The sequence below is a fragment of the Vigna unguiculata genome, chromosome 2 (assembly GCF_004118075.2).
Source record: "Vigna unguiculata cultivar IT97K-499-35 chromosome 2, ASM411807v1, whole genome shotgun sequence".
NCBI lineage: Eukaryota > Viridiplantae > Streptophyta > Magnoliopsida > Fabales > Fabaceae > Vigna > Vigna unguiculata.
In genome coordinates, this window is record NC_040280.1 from 21,198,043 (window position 1) to 21,203,894 (window position 5,852).

At 32.3% G+C, this 5,852-nt stretch overlaps 1 long non-coding RNA gene across 1 annotated transcript; it reads right to left on the reverse strand.

Moving 5' to 3' along the window:
* Positions 1–3,849: 3,849 nt before the first annotated feature.
* On the reverse strand, positions 3,850–5,632 carry LOC114174710. The gene is made up of 6 exons (XR_003602699.1): positions 5,486–5,632; positions 5,299–5,385; positions 4,969–5,163; positions 4,692–4,859; positions 4,372–4,425; positions 3,850–4,135 (listed from the first exon to the last, which is right to left on the reverse strand). It is a non-coding gene; the product is annotated as an uncharacterized LOC114174710 (long non-coding RNA).
* Positions 5,633–5,852: the final 220 nt, after the last annotated feature.

Below are 5,852 nucleotides of genomic sequence, written 5' to 3' on the forward strand. Positions count from 1 at the left end.
CTGGCGGTATTCAGTGGACTGCCAGGCGCCATACCAGTAGCTCCCTACTACTGGTTTTGGCACCCAAAGTGGTTAATTATTCAATTCTAGAATGCTTTAGAAGGTACTGCACACTTGTTCTATCAGAGTTATTAATTTCCAGCCCTATACCCTCCCAAGTATAGCTCCTGTACCTAAAATAGAGACATTTAGGCACTTTCTCTCGTTACTCTATCACGGTGTATCACCATTGCAGTAAACAACACACTCCATTCTCTATCAAAATCACACAGTTCAGAAACATTATCAACCCTCTTCTCATCATACTTATCTCACACTCTACTGCCATGCATCTTGTTCCACACAACATTACATAATCACATGACTTACATCTAAGCTCACAAATCTCCAAAACACATAAAGCCCACAACTAACCATCAAGGGTATTTAACAACAATTATGCAGAATTCTAAGCTTTCAAATCTTGATCCATTAACTAAAGTTATTCGATTTCTTCCTTTAAATAACACAACTCTCAACAACCCATCGCATGAACATACTATCAACCTCTTTCCATTTCCATGCTCTCTTACCTAAGTATTTTATTCCTTACTGTGTCCTCCTGTAATTACCTATATCCCTCTTAGCCTCTCCTCTCACGACCACTCGAAAACAACACGCATTACGCCACTGCCCCCGTCATCGCCTGGCAGCAGGCTAGACGCAGCCAGGCGGCATATCAGAACCCAGGAAAATCTCCAGGTTGCTGCACCTGCAATGAGCCAAATTGGCCAGAATCCAATCTATACTACACAGAGAATATCACACACTAATCATACTTAATTTACTGACCCAATTTCCTTTGACATACTATCCTCAAATTCGTACCCACCATGAACCCTAATAACTCAATTCGGGTTCTACCATCCCAATAACCCAACTCCATCCTTGTTAACATATAAAGGTATTCCCAAGCACCATCAGACCCCAATTCTAACCAGTTCATACTATCAATACATAAACTCATAATCAGAAGTCTCAATGACCCTGCACAGAACGCAATTCAATAGAAAACGCAACACTGACGCGCCGCCTAGCGGATATTCATCCCTGCCAGGCGGTTTAAGCAACCAGAAACCCCAGATGATGAGCAAACAGATGAACCGCCTGCGACACATGCATGCCCGCCAGGCGGTTTCTGGGCAGAACCCAGAAAATGCGAAAACAGCGCATACCAGTCAGAGAATTCATGCAATTACGATCATACAAGGCACAACATGGTGTATACTATTAATAGCACGCGAAAACAACTCCCATTACTTGGATTTCCTGCTCTTCACTCGAATCCTTGATGTTTTCACTAACCCGAACCTTCCTCGAGTCTTCTCTTGCACTCTCACACTATCTTCCACCCTCAATTCTCTCCACTGTTCGTGCCTAACCACAAAAACGCCGCTGCCCAGTTCACTCTCAGTTTCCAGCTCTCTCTCTCTTTCTCTCTCTCTCTCACAATTATATCCCTTTTAAGTGCCCCCTTCCCATTGTAATCAAAAATGAGTTTTTGAGGTGCCTAATGACTAGACAACTACCCTTGGAATAAAGCTTTCAACCATTCGAATACCTCCCTCTGCAGCTAGGGTTTTCCTATGCCTCTCCAATGCCATGCAAAAAAATAAAAGTAATTCAAAAACAAAACATCTATTTTGGTTCTTGGCAAGACTCGAACCCACCACCAATCAGTTACCAAGTCAAGAGTGCAACTAGTTCAGCCATTTCACCTTTATGATAACTCATACAGATTTAGCAATTTTACCCTCACGTCACGCATTCAATATGTAACAAAATGCATAATTCAAATAACACATAATTGACATACATAGGACTCAAACCTAAGTCCTCTCACACAACCAAAGTACTCTCAACCACATGAGTTAGTACTTTTCCACATCATAGCTTCTCACATTTATTACCTTAAATGTTCTCATTACCTGTCCTAATTAAATAACTAATTAAATAACTATTTAATTTTCTCGGGTCTTACAAATTACCTACAGACATTTGGTCCGTGAGAAATATCAATTCGTGGATAATACATACGGACCACCACTCGTGGATAATACATACGAATCATCATCCATGGATAATTTTCTACTGCTCAACTTCTATGAATAATACATATAAACCTTCATCTGTGGGTAATATATATTGATTTTATTTTATTTTTTTAATTTGTCATGTTGGTGCCTTTCATTGTATTTTTTTCACACATATCCAAATCAAATCAATTTACAATTTAATCCAAAATTCAAATGAAACTAAAACAATCCAAATTTCAAAATATATTGAATCACAATAAGAGTAATAAAAATTAAACATTAATTAAAAAATAATGTTAATAAAGTAAACATACAAATCACTATAGAAAATATCAATTGTTTACACTGAATATTAAACATCACTCTAGCAAAAGTAAACACAAAGTTCTTCAAGAATTGATACAAAGCTCGAAATGCCTCTTGATGTTCCCTTCCTTTGCATGATCTTTCGATTTGTGATCAACTATCAAGAGAGAACCCCATTTTCATTGATATCTTTAACTCCATGTTCTTTTTCTTGAGTTTTTTCCGTTTAGGTCTTTAAAGTTAATAATTTTAAATAAATTTTTTTTCTATTTCTTTTAACATTTGACCTTTATTTTTATCTTTCGTTGACTAAATATTTCCTTTCCCAAAGTATTCAACTTTATATTTTTTTCACAGAAATATCGACAAAGTATTTATATGTATATAAATTTACTTATTTATATATTTAAAGATATATATATATATATATATATATATATATATATATATATTATATCTTTTTCAAATCTAACTTAATAAAGGAAAATAGAGGTTCATGAACTTTATTAATCTTGACAACTTATTCATAATTCTCAAATGTTCTCGCTACCTATCATACAACATTAAATTTTAATCAAATAATAAATTTTTACCAATTATTTTCCAATAATTTTATATATTTATCTGCAAGTAAAATGTAATATATTTTTTCAATCACCTATTTTGTTCTACATGTTCAACATCTAAGATCATTCTACACACATATTAAATGGTAATTTATGTTATATTCAAGTTAGATTTTAATAAAAATTGATTTCATTTATACTAGGTAAAATGTCAATGATAAATAAATTATACTTTAAAATATTTGATCATACTTAAAATATATTACAAAAACTAAAAATAAAAAATTAATAAAAATATCATTTGATAATAAAAATATTATTTAATTTTATATAATAAAATAATTATATTAAAATTTAATAACCACAATATTATTTTGACATTGCAAAAATAAATATTTTAAAAGAAGTTTATTCGAAATCATAATAATTTTTCTTAACTTCGTATAAAGTTTAATTGAGAAGCAAATTAATTGCTACAATTACCACCTGGTCCTCCAAACATGAGAAGGTAACCCTCTGGGTATCCGTCATCTCCGTAGTATCTAACATCGTAACAACTAGGATTATCAGTGAAGGAAAAAGTTTCATATGGTTTAGCTCCATGAGATTTTCTTTCATTATCTTGAATCCACGTTTCTTTAAAGTAACAAGCGTGAGAAAGAATATTATCATGAGGAAAATGTCCATATCCCATTTCAGGACTATGAGTACCAGGAGGAGTTCTTGTTCTTCCACCCCACCCTACTTGATCTGTTGAACTCATGTTCAAGAACAATTTTGCTGGAAAATATCCAATAGACTTTTTGTCTATACTTATCCACCAATTTTTTGTCACTGGATCTTGAAAACACACAAACTTTTATGAAAAATAAATATGTCGCACCTAGTGTTAATTGTGTCTACCATAAAATATGTATTTTTATCATTATACGAATTCAGTTAAAAAAGTGTATTCAAGAAATCAAAACATATTAATCACATACGAGTTAAATCTAGTTCTATCTTTTTATTATAGTGAAAATTAAATACAATGATTATGACCTGAGAAATAGAAAAGATAGACACATAAGTTGGTCCTCCATAATGAGATGTGGGGCCTATGGGTACACCAAGGTAAATTTCTTTGCTAGATTGAACAAAACCTGTACATCAAGTATTGTAACATCCTGTCTTCTTGTAGTTGTCCGACTGTAAATTTTTAACCCCATATCAAATTTTGAATAATGATATTAATATGATAAATTAATTAATTAAAATTTATTTAGGAACTATACTAAGGGCTTAATTATATCCTTATACACGAAATTGAACAGAGAAATAAAATATCCTTCAATAACCATGAAAGACTTATTAAGGGATCACATATATGTCTCATTTCTGTAAACTAAGTAATTATAAACCAAATGTAATTGATATGTTCTTACCGTCCACGAGGCATAAAGATGGGATGCATAATCACCATATAGTTGCGGAACCACCTGATAGTATTGTATTAAATTAATTAGAATATTGTTACACACACAGGCACACTAACACACACACACACTAACACACATACACACACATACATAGACACACAGACACAAACACAAACACACAAACAAACATAAACATAGACACACAGACATAGACCAATACACACACACACACACAAACACACACAGACACAAACACACATACACACACACACGCACACACAAACACACGCACACACACACACAAATTTGTGAAAAATTCAACTCACATGTCATCCTAATGAGATTTTGTTAGTGGATTCTTTGGGACCATTTTGAACCCATAAATGAGACATGGAGATTTGAAGCTTGGTATCAAGTCGTGGATTATAAATACTATTTGTACCTCCGACTCCATAATAAGGACCAAAATGTGGTTTAAGGGAAACTTCTGCAAGCTAAAAAATTCAATATATTTGAAGAAGTAGCCAAATGTAAAGAATTAGATGCTACAATTAAGAAAAAAAGGTACCAATGTTTTAAACTACTTTTATAAAAAGATCTTACATGAACACCAGGAAGGTCTTGAACCAATATATGATCGTTAAATAATGATTTTTCTCTAATAAGATCATCTTTTGTTGTTCTCAGTATAGGAACGGTCCCCATTGGACATTCATCCTTACCCAATCCAAACATGGATATAGTTCCTAAATGTTTCCGTCTTGACTCTCCAGTCACATTTTGAAAGTTGGGTTTTCTCTAAAATTATAGAAATAAAGAAACAAAATTTCAAAGCATGGAAAACATGGTAGAAGAAGGGCCGAAAGTTAACCCAAAATATTGGAAAGAAAATGAAAGTAAAATTTCTTTGTAATTGAAGGTTTTATTATATACCTGCAACTTATGGTCCTTTAGTAAAGGATGATCAAATACTGGTTGTTTATAAATGTCAATGCAATTAACAATGCGGCCAAACTCTGTCTATGAATTCCAAAATAAAACACTTAAAAATAAAATTATTAAACCATGTCATATTAACTAAAGGAAGCATATCATGAAATATTAGAAAGTTGAGACATACATAAATACTCTTGACAGGAGGCTTATTAATAAGCTCAAGTTGTTTCTCCAACTCCAAATCTTGCTTTCGTATAGTTGGATTTCCGTCTAACTTTATAGTTAACATGACTACTCAACAAATACAAGACAAAGCCCAATATATTGATCATCTTTTTCACAATTATTACCCAACACAATAACATGATATATATATATATATATATATATATATATATATATATAATAAATTCATTAAAATATTCAAGGTTTTTAGGCGAATAATAAAGTCTAACATACTATGTATATAGTGATGAATGCTAAAAAAAAGAAATTAATAATACTTTCTTTCTTCTCATTTATGATTTTAGTTATTATTACTTATTATATGA